This window comes from Colletes latitarsis, chromosome 4 (genome assembly GCF_051014445.1).
Source record: "Colletes latitarsis isolate SP2378_abdomen chromosome 4, iyColLati1, whole genome shotgun sequence".
Taxonomy (NCBI): Eukaryota; Metazoa; Arthropoda; class Insecta; order Hymenoptera; family Colletidae; genus Colletes; species Colletes latitarsis.
Window position 1 is genome coordinate 37,702,347 of NC_135137.1, and position 18,018 is coordinate 37,720,364.

An 18,018-nucleotide genomic window follows, 5' to 3' on the forward strand; every position below is an offset into this window, starting at 1 on the left:
ATCATTCTGGAAAATTTATTTTCGGTTGCGGGGGTCAATTACAAGCATTTTTGGTCAATAGACATACCTTCGAAATCCTAACTATTTTCCAGAAAAAAATTCGAGAAGGTGTGAAATTTTTCGACGGAAAAAAAAAATTGAAATCGTTTTGGAAAAATTATTTTCGGTTGCGGGGGTCAATTACAAGCATTTTTGGTCAATAGACATACCTTCGAAATCCTAACTATTTTCCAGAAAAAAATTCGAGAAGGTGTGAAATTTTTCGACGGAAAAAAAAAATTCAAATCGTTTTAGAAAAATTATTTTTAGTTGCGGGGGTCAATTACAAGCATTTTTGGTCAATAGACATACCTTCGAAATCCTAACTATTTTCCAGAAAAAAATTCGAGAAGGTGTGAAATTTTTCGACGGAAAAAAAAAAATTGAAATCGTTTTGGAAAAATTATTTTCGGTTGCGGGGATCAATTTCAATCATTTTTGGTGAATAGACATACACCCGAAATCCTAACTATTTGCCAGAAAAAAATTCGAGAAGGTGTGAAATTTTTCGACGGAAAAAAAAAAATTCAAATCGTTTTGGAAAAATTATTTTCGGTTGCGGGGGTCAATTGCAAGCATTTTTGGTCAATAGACATACCTTCGAAATCCTAACTATTTTCCAGAAAAAAATTCGAGAAGGTGTGAAATTTTTCGACGGAAAAAAAAAAATTCAAATCGTTTTGGAAAAATTATTTTCGGTTGCGGGGGTCAATTACAAGCATTTTTGGTCAATAGACATACCTTCGAAATCCTAACTATTTTCCAGAAAAAAATTCGAGAAGGTGTGAAATTTTTCGACGGAAAAAAAAAAAATTCAAATCGTTTTGGAAAAATTATTTTCGGTTGCGGGGATCAATTTCAATCATTTTTGGTGAATAGACATACACCCGAAATCCTAACTATTTGCCAGAAAAAAATTCGAGAAGGTGTGAAATTTTTCGACGGAAAAAAAAAATTCAAATCGTTTTAGAAAAAGTATTTTTAGTTGCAGGGGTCAATTGCAAGCATTTTTGGTCAACAGACATACCCCCGAAATCCTACTCAGTTTCGAGAAAAAAATTCCTTACCGAAAATATAATTTCTGGCCAGAAATGTCTGCTCGAATTTTCATGCGAATCTTTAAAATGTCATAACTTCTGAACGGATTGGATGATTTTGATGTTTAAAAAAGCAAACTACGCGTATTTTGGCGGAGAATATGTACAAATCGCAAAAATATTCGAAAAGTTGGTCCTCGAACCCGCAAAATGAGAAAAAACCCCATAAAAATGGTCCAATTTTCAAACAGCCATAACTCCTACAATTGTGAATATATTTAAATGAAACTTTTTTCTGAAGTGAGCTCATGGGTACTTACAAAAAAGTATTAGACAACTTTTCTGTAGGGCGTCAAACAAAATGACTAAAAAGGAATTTTTAAGAAAAATCGACAGGGGGTAGGTGCCTAAATTTTTCGACGAAAAAAAAAATTTTCAAATCGTTTTGAAAAAATTATTTTCGGTTGCGGGGGTCAATTACAATCATTTTTGTTCAATAGACATACCCCCGAAATCTTGCGCATTTTCGAGAAAAAAATTCAGTACGGTCGGAACTTTAAACGTTAATAACTGTTTAACGAAGCCTTCATCAACAAATTGGTATTCTTGATTTTCGTCTTATTTCGACCTCTAGAATCCTCCATTAAAATTTTTCCCAGGCATGGCCGAACACCCTGTATAACCATTAAGTATTCTTAAAATCTCCTTTCAAACGTTTCTTCTTAGAATAAGTCTCGTATACGAATCTGACGCGTACAATATACACGGTGCAAACATTTCGTCATCGGGTTGATAGTCCTCAAAATATTTATTACATTAACCATATTTGCACACTCGGCGTATTTGACATTTATATTCATTTCAAAGGTAAGCACACCGTCGATTAAGTATCGCCACTCGTCCATACACCTAACCATACTCGTAACATCGTAAAATGATTTGTAAACGCAATGTTTCGCTCGCTTTGATCGCGTTTGCGAAAATTATTTTTCGTGCGATCTATAATTCGGGGACAGCGATTATCAGTTACCGATATCGTCGTGATCACCTCGAGCGAAGGAACACAGACCATCGCGCGCTAGTTTTTCCCAGATCATCGTTGGCTCGTTCCAACAAATCGTGCTTCAACTTCGGAATTTAATTGGAGTGGACGACAAAAAGTTTTAATTGGAACAGCTGACAACTTGCGTGGGGGCGTACATCGAAATGTCATTAAATCGCGTTCATCTCGATTCATAACTTTCGATCGATTCGACTCCGTCGTTAATAAGAAAATATTCTTCCAGTCAATGAACGTCGTAACTTGGCTTTGGCACTCCAGGGCGAGAAGAGACGCTTGATTCACAGCCTCCCCATATTTCTCGATGCTTCGTTATCTTGTTTAAAGTTTCGCTCAATACGAGACGTCGAAGGAAGATGTATCGAATGGAGTCGCTTTCCTTTCGTCGCTGCGTCGTCAAAAAGTAAATACGTCTCGATCGAAGCACGACATTTTCGTCTATCGTTAATTTTTGTCGAAGTTTCTTTTTGATTAAACACATTAACAAGTCCCACCGTATGTATGGTCAGGGTTTACGGACGCAACGTGACGTTCATCGGTTTACCATGCAACAGTTATAGTTTAGGGAGCCATGACCTTAAATGACGTAGATCCGATACATCGCATATAGGTCATAATGGATCAATGTGTTTATCGAGGTATTGCACACAATGTATTACCGCCTTATGCAACTAACGTTGTTACGCGAGGAGTGGATATCCCAATAAGTTCAAACAAACTCATTTTCCGCGGAGGGAAACAATTTTCGCACGATCAACTGTCGATGCATTCGATATTTTAATAACAAGTCGTGTGTTGATTAGTTTTCAGAGAATGGCTGTCGATGCGTCAAAGCGACGCTTTTAAAATTTCGACGTTTTATCCCGAGCGCCGCGTGTTCTTTGCAGTCGCGAACACAAGTAATTTTCCGAGCGTGGGCGATGGAAAATTGCCGCGGGAAAAATTGCGAGCGAGACCGGACTGTAAACTCGCCGCGACTTGGCTGCGAACTTTTCCACGAGGGTACGGGAAATTGTTATTGGCAATAAAGCGCTAGCGCGAGGTGAAAACGCGAAACCTTGTTGCGAGCTGACGAAACGTCGTCGCAATAAGCGATTCAGGGTTGCGCAACGTTGCTCGGTTTTTGACTTTTGCCGACTCCGTTATTCGCGCGGGCAAGATAGCGAGACGAAACAACGCGTCGAGTCGGAAAAACCTTTCGCGTTCGCGATGCTGGAGTTTGGAAAGCAAAGGGCGCGAGTTTCGCGATGGTCCGTAAAAGCAGGAAGTCGTACGCGGACCACGAACGGTTTTACGATCCCTTAAACCACCGACGTTCGATCGTTTTTCTTTTATAGATGTATCTGCGTACGAATTATTTGTGAACTGGAAAATTTATTTGTACACGCAACGCTGGTGCACCGTCGAGAATTTTAGCGCTTTTCGAGTTAATTCGCCGATAGATCGTAGAGGAATTTAAATAGGAATGTTGCATCGACTCTGTGCCAAAAATGTGATACGTTATAGTCAATTTGATCTTGAAGCAACCCTCGAGAATGTGTATTGGTGAAACGTCCAATTTTACATATATTCCGTCCCATGAGTATTCGCGTTTTTGCCATCCACGTTTCGTATCATCGTCATTGTTGAATTATCTCTGACTAAAAAGTAGGGAACGGGTCATGGACGGAGCAAAATGTGAACTTTTAGTGTTAATTATAGAGTTAAAGTTTTGGTTTTGATAACGACACAAAAGGAATGGAAATTCGATTGTTTCGAGGCTCCTAAAAACAACTGAAACGAAAAGAAATGGAAGATACATATTATCGAAATAATGCATTAACACGCGCACATTACTTCGATACGCGGTTTAAAAATAACAGGAAGCAAAGATAACTAAAACGCGTAATATTTTTTGAGACTCCCAACGAATATAGTAACAGTTCCAAGGATCCTCGAAGCGTTTCTAAAACAGCACTGCACATTCCAAGTGAACTTTTTCCACATTTTTTTAAGTTTTATTTTTATGGTCTTTGATTTTGTTTACGTATCCAGTGGAATTTCTAAAGAAATAATGAGGAAAGTGGCGAGAAAGCTGAATAATGAAAATGGCTAATTCACCGAGGCCACCTTCGCAGAAGAAAAACTGTTTTACGTTTGTAAAACGATTGTATTTCGGACATGGCGCTTTTAAAGACCTTTTGTTTCTCGCGTTTACGAGTTCCCGGTAGCCAATTAAGTTTCTTCATACAATTCTGAACCACCATTACCTAAATGCTCGTCGGTGTTTCTTTCGACGCCGTAGCATGGCTCGAGCATTTGCAAATGTCCGCAGATATTGCTTTTTGCCCGGTCGCCGCTAGACCAATCATCGTTTGTATTCATCGGTAACTTCGGTCTACCAATTATGGCTTTCTGACATTCGTTCTCGTTGTTGCCATCCTCGCCTGGCGGTATTATAATTTATACCGCCATAAACACGCGCTCCCGTTCTTCTTTCGTTATTATTATAATTCTGACACCTCGACTAACCGGAGGATTTACGGAACCGTTCAACGAGCATTTTCTTCTCGGACCGTAAGCGTGTACAGTTAGCTCGCTTATCGTACTAGGACAATCTGTCCGTTTTTAATGGTTTCCATCACAACGTAGCCTGGGTTAATATTCCAGCAGTGGTCTAGAAACGTGCAATCTTGTTTAATGGAGAGCCCCACATGCAGCAGCCATGTATTTCTACTCGTTCCTGTGTCCCCTTTGGAAAGGACAAATCTGGTCACGTTTTTAATCATGCACGTGTACGCTGACGTTCGTCGCTCTGGCGACTATAGGGTTTTTCGAGCCAGAACCATGATATTTTTGCTAATTACCGGTACCGGCTAGATGTATCGACAGGTGTACAGACAAGAAAGCGCAAAACTTCCATCATCGGGCTCTCTGCTACGGCGTATACCATTTCACGCGTCACAGGAACACTGGCTTTTCAATCTCGTTCCATTGCTTTTTACGCGCCAAAGAAAACTCTATCGTACTTTTTTGTTGTTGCAATCGCTGCTCGAACGAAGATAGGTATTCTTATTCGATGATTTCCTCGTCGTTATCGAATATTACAATTATTCCACAACGAATTTTCGCGTCGTGAACCCCGAAAACGAAAAAGTAAAATCCAGCAAGCGTCGAAAACAGGCTGGAATTCGCGAAGAATACGGTTGCGAAAGCCCGGCAACAATTACTCGCGGTTTTACGCGATTCGAAACGTATTTGTTAGTCATACTATCGGCGTTCGCGAATAAAAAAAGAACGAGTGTCTATCGCGGTTCGAGCGAAATTAATTGCGATATTTTGAAACTGTCGATAGCAATCGATAGGCTCGATATATTAGCCTGGTAATGAGATTACAGATAATGCAGCTGCGGCAACATTCTTTTGTTACGTAACGCGAGAAAGGTGGAAACGTACGTTTCTTAAATTATTTTCGTTCGCTTGGCGTTGCGAGAGATCCGTTCAGGTGTGAAATGCCGCAATCAGCGAACGCGAAAACGTAACGGAATTTCTGTTAAGTTTTAGGAACCGTCTTAATTAGTTGGACGAGCGATGTTAAGACAAAGCGTGATTATTTCGCTCGATAGTTTCTGTAATTGCTCGTCTCGTCGACGGTCGGCTCGACGTTTCGAAAGCGGCGAGGAATTCATTTTACAGGTGTAAAGTTTAAGCACGATATAGAATATTCTTAATTCGAGGCCAAAGTATGATGAAACGGTTGCTCTTCTTTTGTTCGATGCTCGAAATTGTTAGTTAGATAAAGAGTTTGTTCATCTCTGTGCCAGTAACGATGTTTCATCGCGCTAGTGACGCGGTGGAGCGATAATGGACAACAAAGCGTCGTTATTAGCTCGGTTTTAGTAACGCGAAACGAAGTTACCCGAGCGTGGTGCAACCTTTAACTATAAGCGCGGAGATACTGTTTTCCGTAGTCCGAACACGGTAACGGTGCCATAATCATATTTTTCAACGAGTCTCTGGCGTTCACTTCGCACTCTCCCGAGAGTTTCGTACGCTGGTTTCTCTTCGATCTCGAGAAAGATCGCCGCCCGGAATCGACTCGAACTTTTTACAATATCGCCGAATAAAATGTACTTTTTAGATTAAACGCGTCGGAGACATGGAAAGGCAACCTCGCGATTCGTTTCTTCGTCGATGTTTTGCAGCAGCGTTTCTTAAACGTCACTCAAACGAAAATGTTCGTCGAAAGTAATCCGCGAGAGTTGCAAAGTTTGAGAAACGTTGCTCCAAGATCGAACAAGAAAGAAACGATTGCCTTTCCCTGTCTCTGATATACATATTTTTCATAGTATTATCTCGAGCTTGAGAATTAGAATCGTTGGAGCGTTTCTATGTTCGCCGATCGGCCGAATAATCGCGAACAAAAGGTCGTCGTTTTACGTCGACGTTAACGGTTCGCTTTGTTAACGTTTCACAGCAATTTTACGCTGACAGTCCGCTTCGTTAACGTTTTACAACGGCTTTACGTTACTACAATGTCGTGTCGATTTCATGGATATTGCAGATCTTTATTAGGCGCATCGTTAGGGATCGTAGTATAATTGCCTCGTCGAGACAATTAATGATTACTAGTTTGCTCGGAGTGATTAACGATCACCTACAATCTACGCTCTGGTTTCTTTTCCGTTCTTGATAGTTGACTCAATCCTCGTAATCCATCTTGAAACAGCGAATTAAGATCGTCACAGATTGCCTCGATAATCGATGGAAAAGAGCCATTGACGTTTTCCGTTAATGTTCGCTTATTTTATGGTAATTGAAGTAATTTCTTATTAAGAATAAAGCAGAATATATTTATCTCGAAGCAACGAAGAATTATTATACTGCTGCAGGATTAGACTATATAATCCCCATCGGGGACGGATTATTTTATTTGGAATAGATAAAAACCCGAACAGATATTGATTGATAACAGCTATCAACCTTGCGACGATTTTATGGAGTAATATCATTTTGAAATTTAATAAGAATTCAAATGCTAAATGTTTTCACGCGCCACTGTTCCTGAAAAGGTTAAATGGCATTGTTAGATGGGCTGTTCAATATTTGAAATGCTCTTTTAGCTTGTATTCCGAGGAGTGCTATATTTCAAGATTAAAGGGGCGAACTTCTAGAACTTTACGCAGAGAAGACTTTCCCTTATTTATTACGTGTTCGTAACGCCAGCCCGGAAGGGTTGAGTGCTTTCAGCAAATCGACTTGCACACCACCCATTTGTAAACGACACCCTAAGTTTCAATTTTCGTGGAGTCCAAGTTTAAAAGTGTGAAAGTATCGATCTGAAATACCGTATCATGGTCGAAATGAAGTAGGGCATTTTTTATGTAGCGGGCTTGGTAGCCAGTGATGTCCAACCTGTCTATATTCCGTCCTTCGTGCACGCAACTCGACACATCGATCTTTGCAAGGTAAAAGCAAACGTCTCTCAAGAACAACCCACATGATTTTAACTAGGCATTCGATAAAAACATTCTTACGTTTAGCATTTGCTTGGTTTTCTGTTAGCCCCTAAATTCGATCCTCCGATTGTTTCGAGTATTCGCGTGGGTTATTCCGCGAGATTTAGTTCACAGAAGCATCAGTTCACGCTGGTGTAATTCTGTAACAATCGATGAAACTCGATGCAAACTATTGCCATATTTACTCCGCTCGATTGGTTAGGTTTTACGGAGCTACGAACGTATAACGATCAAATAAATACTAGTAATTATACACGGGCACATCAAATTTAGTGTAACAATAACACTCGTATAAATTAGAGGTATCATCGTGAAATTATGCTTGCACTGTCCAGTTTATTTAAACAATTGTAATTTGTAGTAATCTAAACGGTGATGCGTGAGTAAATTAACCTCGTCTTACTCGCATGTAATCGATTTTACATACGCGTGTTTCTTTTAACAATTCAGTAACTGGAACAGAAATGATCTCGGTACCACGAAGTTGTCGGACTTCTCTCCGTATTTAAAACAATTTACGTTTGTTATAGCCGCTCCCAACGGCGAATAAATTTCCGCGGTTCTTTCAGCGAAAAATAATTAGCGGTCTCGGTCGTAAAATTTAACCGCGGTTTCTGGCAAGGTAACAAAAGTTAAATTTTGTCGTCATTATCGTTTTTGCGGAAAGCGAGCGCCAGGGATTACCAGCGGTATCAGTTTCTCTTATCTTCTTGGTTTATTTTGAAATTGTCGACATAACGTCGCGACCACAGAATTTCTCATGTTCCTCTTACGATTCTCGATCGTCGGTCTTACGAAAGATGGATTGTAATTTGATAATTGTCGCGCTTCGAACGCTGTTAAAAACGATTACCGTGGGTTGGGAGTTTTCGAAAACGCAAATACAGGAGGTCTGGTGTTCGCAAAGTCCGGCTAAACCGGGATTTTACTACTTGCGAACGCGATCGTGGAACTTCTCCGTGCTTAATCTCGTTCCGTAATATGAATATTCGCGTTCGTTCGGTTGTCCTTATTGCGTCCATTAATTCCAGCGTCGAGCGTGTCCCCGAAGCCGATAAATCGTTGCAAAGTTTCGCGAAGCTCTCGAGTCGTCGCATTTATCAGAGTCCGTATCGTTATCGTAACCGCGCCTCGAAATTTTGCAAACACTGGTTGAAGGTGTTTCGATAGAACAGTAGCTCTTAACCTTTTTAAGTCCGCGGCAAAGTTTGGTGAGAAAATCCTGTCGCAGTATCATGAATATTTATAATAATACATATGCTATAAAAGGCGATGGTGTTAAAAGTTTTCTGCTTAATATTTCGGGCTTCTTTAATACGTGTTCGGTTGTGACTTCGTCTAAGTGTTTAGAGAAACAGCTATAATACAGAGGTGTCGGAAAATATCGCAGGTTTCGAATATTATATTTGTCGGGCGATAACTAGAACAGAACAGAATTTCAAGTACGATGATATATTATCTTCAGCCATCGTTCCGAAAGCAATTGCATTCCTCCGCAATAACACGCCGGTTCTTTGGATGCAAAAAACTTCACGCATCGATGGTTGATGTCGTCATCGTTGTTGAATCAGCTTTCGTTCAAATGTGCGCTATTGCTAACAGAAGGTGATCCAAAATCTATATCATAACTTTAACGCGGGTGGAAATTTTCTGTGCTTTAAGCCAGTGGATAAATATTTAAAAGAATTATTATAATGTTCTCTGTTTTAAACTTCCATACGTTGTTCGTCGGTCCATCGCACCCCCGTGAACCCCCAAAAGTTTCCACGATCCTGTCGCGTGCGTCTAGAGGGCAATAAAAACACCGCCGTCTAGATAGAATCGCATTAATTATTTTTAAGCCGCGCCCGACAAGCTGGGTTAATTAAAGACACGACCTTAACTCGGACCTTGGAAGCGCACACCTTGATTTACAAAGCTCGTCGCTCGGACGAGCCAGTATCTTTAGCGCGTAGTTTCCTCGTCCTTTGTCACGCATTCTGGTTGATTGATCGCGCGAACGGGACACCGGCCCGATCCGCGCTAATCCAATTGCGCGTAGGCTAATTAATCCTTTGGGTATGACTGCCGATTATAGTCGACAGACGTCAGACTCTCGTATATTACCGTAGGTGACTGTAATCGATGGCTGATTGATACAACCGGGAGTCGGCATCGAGTCTATAAATTTTGTTCCGTTAGATTAGTAGGCCCCATTTACGTAGGGTCGCTTCATCCCCCGGAGGATAACCTTCCGCGTGAAAAGAGCTTTTCATACCCTCGATTATACAGGGTGTTCGGCCACCCCTGGGAAAAATTTTAATACAGGATTCTAGAGGTCAAAATAAGACGAAAATGAAGAATATCAATTTGTTGATGGAGGCTTCGTTAAAAAGTTATTAACAATTAAATTCAAAAATTTCAAATCGTTCTGGAAAAATTATTTTCGGTTGCGGGGGTCAATTACAATCATTTTTTGTGAATACACATACTTCCGAAATCCTACCCACTTTCGAGAAAAAAATTCGAGTAAGTGCTGAAAGTTTTGGGTGAAAAAAAAAAGACTTTCGAATCGTCTTGGAAAAATTATTTTTAGTTGCAGAGATCAATTGCAAGCATTTTTGGTCAATAGACATACCCCCGAAATCCTACTCAGTTTCGAGAAAAAAATTCCTTACCGAAAATATAATTTCTGGCCAGAAATGTCTGCCCGAATTTTCATGCGAATCTTTAAAACGTCATAACTTCTGAACGGATTGGACGATTCTTATGTTTAAAAAAGCAAACTACGCGTATTTTGATGGAGAATATGTACAAATCGCAAAAATATCCGAAAAGTTGGTCCTTGTCCCCGCAAAATGAGAAAAATCCCATAAAAATGGTCCAATTTTCAAACAGACATAACTCCTACAATTGTGAATATATTTCAATGAAACTTTTCTCTGAAGTAGAGCTCATGGGTACTTACAAAAAAGTATTAGATAACTTTTCTGTAGGGCGTCAAACAAAATTACTAAAAATGAAAAAGGAATTTTTAAGAAAAATGGATAGAGGGTGCCTAAATTTTCCGACGAAAAAAAAAATTTTTAATTAATTCTGAAAAAATTATTTTCGGTTGCGGGGGTCAATTACAATCATTTTTGGTGAATAGACATACCCCCGAAATCCTACCCACTTTCTAAAAAAAAATTTTTCGACGGAAAAAAAAAATTTCAAATCGTTTTGGAAAAATTATTTTCGGTTGCGGTGGTCAATTACAATTATTTTTGGTCAATAGACATACCCCCGAAATCTTGTGCATTTTCGAGAAAAAAATTCAGTACAGTCGAAACTTTAAACGTTAATAACTGTTTAACGAAGCCTTCATCAACAAATTGGTATTCTTGATTTTCGTCTTATTTTGGCCTCTAGAATTTTCCATTTAAATTTTTCCCAGGGGTGGCCGAACACCCTGTATAAATCCATCGCAATTCGAACGATCCAAATCCTTTGTCGGTTGTATCCACTCAATTTACAATTTTTCTTTTTAAAATAGATTTGGAATATTAATATCTAAAGTGTATATAGTCTAGAAACACCAGAAGATTGTTTTTCCTAGAGAATTTGATATTTATTTCTTGGTAACTCGGTCGGCCCACTGTCAAACTAGGCTGTAACGAAGTTTTTTCTTTCTGTTTCAGGTGAGTACCTCTTCTAACGACACAGAAACGCTTTGGCGAGTGTAACCGAGATCTAGCGTTGCACGTGAGTACCCGATTCGTTCGCCGTGCGTCACACGTCGATCCACCGGGAAAGGAAAAAAAAAAATCCGACGAGCGGCGTCGATTTTTAATTATCATTCGGAGTAACGAAGCGCCGCTCGAACGGTTCCGTATGCGAATTCAGCGAGCTGTTTTTCCGCTGCCGCGATTCGGGGCGCGTTAGCAGAGGGGTAGTCGGACCCGATTACAACGCGAATCGAATTTCGAGGGTAACGAAGTTAATGAACGTGTCGGGTGGTTTTGCCACGCCCCTGTTACGAATCGATGCCACATTTTGATGCCCGGAAATGCGCGTGGCCTAATGACCGGCCCCCGCGTGATCGATGAATTCGTTCGACGTCCTCGAAATACCATACGTGGAAGTTATCTCGTTATACAATCTAGTTACGTGTACGAATCTTTGTTCACGGTGAACCGGGCGCGGTAACGAAATGATCGATTGTTGGAATTCTATGGGGGGGAAACTGGTCTCTAAACCGCTCGAAATTACAACCTGTAGCCAGCCGATTCGCGGTTGTTACGGATATCTGTTTCTTGGAAACGCTTTGGCTTTCTTTGCGAGATCGCGTCGAACGAGGCGAGCTGCAAACTTACCGTTGCCCATCGATGACACGTGTTGCTTACGGACTCGGGGAATTAATCAATCTTGACCCTCTGATATCGACTAGCTGTTGTTTGATATTAATGAACCGCAGAGTCGGACGAATTTTAGTCACGAACAGGCTCGTTAACTTTGGGTCGAACATCGACCGTTCGCGACTATCGGAGTAGATTTTTATTTTTAAATCTACCGCTTACCTTTACTGGATGCTTGTAAGAACGTTGGAAACGATTATTTGGACGTATCGTGGCGATCTCCAGTTGGCAATTTTCTCCAAATATATCTGTACTCGTGACGCCAACGGATTCTGATGCGTGGTACGATCTCGAGGCCAAATTCCGGAGTTGATGCTTCATCGCGGCGGAATTCCAATTAAGTTCATTATCATACAGCTGGTTAATGTTATTCGTGCATCGTCGAACAATACGTCGCTCGTTATGCGTAATATCAAACGCGCCGATCGTCTCCGCTATCTTCCGTCCGACGCCGCTTTCGGGCCGAGATTAATCGAATAATTTCATATTCAAAGTCTCTGAACGCTCGAGTCTCGTTATTTGGTTACTAGATTATTTCGTTACTCGGCTCTTGAACGAAATAATTTTCTGTTTTATCCGAAGAATAATAATACTAAGTCGAATAACCATGTGATTTCGTTCTCATCTTAGAGCAACGAGCAGGTTACAAATAAATATATTGTAACGCTAATTTCAGGTAAGGAATCCCAATGGTCGTCTGTTGAAATTTGACAAGAAACAACGCATTACGAAATACAGAATAATTCGACAAGATTCGAATCCTTGGAAAGGCGAATCGTGGGTGTCCTCGTGTGAATCGGATCCTTCCGGTCGACCTGCGTCGCTAATGAAATTCTCGAGGCCACGACCTCTTTGAGCCGTCGATCAACGCGCCAGTCAGATTTATCGGGTGCGATTGATAAATACCTTCGTTTCGTAGGGTATTGTTCGGTCGACGCTATGCGCCTCTCCTGTCACTGAATAGAACCAGGAGTCTTTCTTCTGCTCAAGGATTCTTCGCGAGTCAAGTGTGTTCGGTTTCGCGCGACGTCGAACGAAATCGATGATGGAACTACGAAGACAGTCGGTGTCGGCGTTTCTGTTCTCGATAGACTCGATGACATTTCGCATTTTCCGTTAATGCCAGACTGACTACTCGAACCGTGATCGAGGGATCGATACGGGGAACCGTGTCTGCCTCGATCGTCGAAAAGCATCACTAACGATTCACGATTCTCCTGTATTCGAATATTTCGTAGACTGAAAAAATGATTTGTATTTTCTCTTCGATTCTACTCGAACTTATAAATTGAAAGAACGATACAAAATCGACGTGAATCAACCTATGATCTTATTACGTAATCTCATCTGTATTTATGTAAATCTGCTCTGCTTCAAATGCCCACTGTCACGCTGATAGATCACGTACGTACGATAGATCACGTTAGCTCCGTTTTTTGCCGGAATATATACGCCAAAGAAAATCAGTTTTTGCTGTTCTACGCGAATGGAGCATATCAGTACAGAATTGCACGAACCACTCGATGAAACGTTCATCGAAACTTTTCCCATTACTTTCGTATCTAGTGTGCACTTCCGTAGTCGCGTTGAAATTAATTAGAAGATCTCGTATCTGGTGAATGAAGCAAATATCGGGAATGACAGAAATTCCGTACGTTTAATATCGCAGAGTGTCTAGTTTCAAACGCTTTTAAAGTATTACCAACGCCGTTTCAGCAGACGATCTACAAATTGTTTCGAGGAGTGTATTTAACTCGTCGTAGTTCTCCGGAGGCTTTCAATGACGTTCAGAGCAAATAATCGCACGTCAACGTCGTTTCTCTCGATTAAAAGGTTCCCTTAAAGTTGCACGAAACAAAGATCAAACGGGGAATCTTCGTTTCCGAATCGAGCGAAATTCGGTTGCCTGGCGCCAAACAGAGCTTGCAAAGTACAAGAAAAAACTTAACTGCTCGTCCGAGCAAAATATAAAATATGCTTTTCTGGACTACGAAATTGCGCGCTCGAGCTCGCCGGTATTCGTTCCATTTACGAACTTGCTATTACTCTCTTGTAAACAGAGAAATATCCTTGGCACCAGCTCCCCCAAATGCAGTTATTAAATATTGCGTGAGTATGCATTATTTTTTATTTTTCATACGAATCTTTCTCCCAGATTTGACGAAGTTCACCGAAGCATAATTACATAAATACTAATATCTGGGTCAACGTTTCGTGCAAACTCTGTTTCCGAAATAATTCAACAAACCCGATTATACTTTGAAACGTTTTGTTATTCCACATTTTCTTTTATACGTCGCCTATCCCGTTAGAACCGTAGTTGCAGAATTAATTACGCGATATTGTGTAACTGTCAACCGTCTTTCCCGAAAGAAGTGAAAAGTAAAAAGTGCTACAACAAACAACAAACTGGGATTCGTTTCGCGTATATTTATATTTCCAATGTATTTATAACGATTACTGCTCGGTTCCGTCGTGTACGTTGTCAATAAAATTGCAAATTAAAGCGCTGCATAAATTCCTTATTTTGTCATCTGTTATAATCGAGTGTATTTCGAGAATTCCATAATTTCGTATCGATCACGTTTCAGTTCGGGGGATTTAGCCCTGAGGATCGTCGGGAATTTTCGCGATGGAACGCTCACACGATTAACCGCCGTACTCTGTCGCGATGCTTGAGAGAAGTTTATCGACAAACGAGACGCCAGAGAGGGGAATTAAACATTCGTGTCCCTCGAGACTCGTCGGGGGTAAAAATCGTCGTCCCTTCGAGGGTAGTTTTTCAAGCTTCTTCGAGTGGATCCTGAAATCCGACGAGTTGTTTGCCGCTTAACGGTTAATTTCAACTCGGTTTCGAGTGCTTGCCAAATTGCGCGCTCCATGCGTGCGCTATATATACGTAATCTGATTTATAGATCAGAAATTGGGCGAGGCGGGTCACCGGGGCTCGATCAATACCATCCTCGTCGCCCCCGTTTCGTTAAGATCCCTTCGAAGATCATAGGATTTCTAGCCTCGCTAACTCGAAATCTTCTCCCGTTTCGCGGAAAAGTATCGAATATTGGAAATCGTATTTTGCTCCAAGGACGTTTCGCATTATCTGCTTTCTGAAACGCGAGAATCGTACGTCGTTTAGATCGAGTCGAGCATCGCGTAAAGTCGAGTGCATCACGATACATTTTAAAATAAGGTTAATTAGAATCGAATTAAATTTATCCGTAAAACATTTAATATTCGATGTTTTATTTTTATTTTGAGGTTCAGAGTTTGTGCATCTATTAATCGCTTGGCGTTTCATCGGAAGAGTGCAGAATATTATTTTGAAACGTTCGGGTAGCATCTTTCCTCTGCGACTCTGCAGTTCTGTTTCGCTAAAGGCCACAATTATCGAATAGTTGGCTCTTTATTGTCCTATTCATCTGTGACGAACGTTCCGTTGACTCGTCTCAAAGGTCTTCCTGGATCGATGCACTCGACGGGGCTCCTCGAAGTGCTCGAGAACAATGTGCATCGACGCTAAATAGCGAGGAAGTCGATATCGATCGTTTGAAGATTTCGGGTCGAGGGGCGCAAGAAGGGATGGCCGAGAAGTGGAAATGGCACGTTTAAAGACAGACATCGACCGGTGCTTCGTTTGGCGTCGTTGTTGCAGCTACGGATTAAACATTCGAGAGCAACCGAGTCTGTGAAGTCGTTCGATTGTCGGTAAGTCTCGTAAACTATGATTTTTAGACTGCCAGTCGCCGAGCGCGACCATAAAAGTCCCAGGAAAAATTACAAACCTTTGCATCGTTTTGTACAACGCGAATAGAAACATAAATTCCATCGATCTGTAATTCTTAATTTCAAAAACACATACCAAGTTTCTGAAACGATTTATCTAAAATCTCTAAATCGAGTAATATTTTTTACACATATTCTATACCTCTTTGTTACACGCTATAGTTTATATTCATTGACCCAAAGTGTCTTTCGAGAGAACACGATTCGTGCATATCAGCGATCGAAGCTAACCAAGATTTACAACCCCGCGAAATTTGTCGATAAAATTCGGATCGCGAGCAGCGTTTATGCGTTAAATCGTTTCACCGTTACTCTTCGCTTCGAGCAGTCCTTAAATAATAGCCGGTTGTCGATTCTAATAACGGACGTCTCCCTCGTAATTTGAATTTTCGATAAACCCGATATCCCGTTTGTTTGGGGCAGCTCGTATCTCGGTTTGCGCAATCAGGTTTCGGTCTGCTATCACAGAAGTCCATTAGGAGACCGTATTGTTAATTCACTGACCGCTTCTTGATTAAAAACGTGTCACGTGTGCACGCGTGTAAGCATACCCTCGACGGATATGCACGCCTTTATCTTAATGGTTTGTTGATTTCCGCGAATCGTTCCTTAGCCTCTTTCCACTCAGTTCTTCGTACCCATTTCCTCTGACATACGTTTCTGACGAGACTCCCGTTATCGGTGAGTGACGTTTCGTTGCAAAGAAACGTTAACCAGCACTATCGTGCTGTTATCGTATCTGCTTTTTCTCTCTCGATTGCTATTTCGACGAAACAAAACGACTACCTGGTGGCCCTTAGTTACAGGGGTCAGAGTGTTTTGTCAATGTTTATTTTACACGATTTTTAAACTCGTGACATTTGAGTGAGCGAATAATCGAATAACGAGCATCAATCCTTGTATTTGATCGTTCCTCCGTCTCTCTGTAAAAATTTTAATTTGATATTACAAAGTCGGAAGCAAATAGAGGGGTCTTTGTGCGACGAACAATAAAGTTGAACCGTCGACTCTGCGCGATGGCAAAGAAAACAATGACGTATGAACCGACAAGGCTGGTTATTGAATTCTTTTTTAAACGTTGACGCTCGCGATCCGCTTTAAAAGTTTTCGTCGACGTCGCGCGGGGCCTACAGTGCATCGATCCCTCGCGTCAGACGACAATCTGCCCAAGGGAGGAACACGATAAGTCGTATCAACTCGTGGTAAATATCCCTCTTTTGCGTTGTGCCCGCCACCCACGCAATCAACTGTGAAGGGAGGGAAATAAGACGCGGTTGGAGGACATTTTGCTACGTCCTTCTACCTGCTGGGGAACAGGGGAGTTGGATCAGTCGTTGCCAGATAGGGGTGAAATTCTCGCGTATAAACACAAATTATTTTTTGCTCTTATAGGTTTCGTATATAATTTACACGGTGTTGTTTTACAAAGAATTGCTTGAAATTATTTTTAAAAAATTTAGAGATTATATCAATTTATTTTCCTAGATAAGAAATAGTCTAAGAACAGATTTTGATTCGTGACTCTTTACAGACAAACGCTGGACGTCTGACGCTCGTTTCTCGAACAGTAACCGCGATGAATGGGGTTTCCAAGGTCGTCGAGAAAGCGTTTTGTTTAATACGTAGCAGGGTGGAATCCGCGAAGGGGCTGTCTAATGCCACAAAAGTTCGCCACTTGAGATCCAGCCACCGTCAGTCTCGATTTAACGAAATCCTCGTTACCCTTTTGTTTCGCCCTTCGTTCGGTGGAACAATCGAGGGAATCAGCGGACTATTCCACGTTGGATGACTTTCGAGAACTTGTCGTTCGCGGATTGGCGCTTCTCTTCTCGTTTGCGAATAGTTTTTCGTTCCGAACGTCGGATAACAAAGGTCGGGGCCGATCCGTCGGGTCCATGGATCCTCGCTGGTGGATCCACGGCGAGAAAGTTACCGGCGAAAACAATCTCTGTGCCTATTGTTCTTATTTTCAATGCGACCAGCAACCGAGGATCGGGACCGTTGAAGTGGTTGCCCCGTAATTCGCAGTCGTTTTCAGCTACTATTTTTACGAGCTTCTCCGTGCTTCTTTCCCTCGATTTTTCCGACCGACCACTCGAAACCTGCCCCACAACCTTTGACCGCCGAGCCTCGCCGGCAGAGCTTTCGTTTCCAGTTTTCTCCAGACGTAAAACCCCGACCGTAAACCGGGAAACAGCGGACGATTCAAGACGCCCGGTAATAAA

General features: G+C 41.3%; 1 protein-coding gene across 17 annotated transcripts in view; it reads left to right on the plus strand.

Annotated features, from left to right (window-relative positions):
- Positions 1-18,018, plus strand: part of LOC143341438 (uncharacterized) — a 228,404-nt gene that overhangs the window by 80,383 nt on the left and 130,003 nt on the right. The gene's annotated exons all lie outside the window — the stretch shown is intronic.